This window comes from Mus pahari, chromosome 13, assembly GCF_900095145.1.
Source record: "Mus pahari chromosome 13, PAHARI_EIJ_v1.1, whole genome shotgun sequence".
Taxonomy (NCBI): Eukaryota; Metazoa; Chordata; class Mammalia; order Rodentia; family Muridae; genus Mus; species Mus pahari.
This window is the reverse complement of record NC_034602.1, coordinates 68,821,250-68,822,164: the sequence shown is the minus strand read 5'-3', so window position 1 is coordinate 68,822,164 and position 915 is coordinate 68,821,250.

Below are 915 nucleotides of genomic sequence, written 5' to 3'. Positions count from 1 at the left end.
GCTTTGTTTTAAGGTCAGGAAACCATGCCATACTGTCCCTTACTTGGCCATGCTGGAATCAGCACTGCCTCACATAGTGGCAGAGAACAAGGGAGGAGAAGAGGTTATCTCTCCCTCATCTGAGCCACTTCACAGCAGAAAAGCGGCAGGGCAGGCTCCCCTGTGCTCATGTCTTCAGGGCCTGTTCATGCACAATCCCCACATCCAGGGTCAGTTCTACTGATGCCCAAGTAAGGTACATGGATTGCTCTCCAGAGTGCTGAAGTAGTAGATGAAGACCTGGATCAGCTCTCCTGTTCTGATGAACCCAGGGCACATCCCATCATGGTCCTAGATGCCACCACTGGCAACTGATATTAGGCTGTTCCTCACTACCCCTAAGTCTCTAGTTCTGCTTCTCTTCATTGTGACCACATCTTTCTTCTTTTCTTTCTCTTCCATTTCTCAAACATGGACTTGCTCCTCTTAGTGGTATGTGGGGTCTCTTAGTGTCTAAGGTTTACTCAGTAGTGCTATGCCTTGTTTCTGCATTAAGGCACCAAGGGTCATCTCAGGCATGGCATGCCTCAGCCCCCACCCCCAGGCCTCTGTGGCACTGGACTGGTAGTCATCAAAGGCTAGCACTCTGTACTAGCCCCATGGCATTGGTCTTGTGGTCATCTCAAATTTGTTCCTTGCCTGAGACATCCTCAGGGAGGGACTACTCTTTTGGTTTCTCTTTCTCCTCGAGCCCCTGGTCTCAGGAGTTCTTCTAGTGTCTGTGTCATTACCCACCTTGGGATCCCAACCTGACCTACACAGCACATTACATCAGGATCTCTTCTCTTCTCTTCTCTTCTCTTCTCTTCTCTTCTCTTCTCTTCTCTTCTCTTCTCTTCTCTTTCTTTCTTTCTTTCTTTCTTTCTTTCTTTCTTT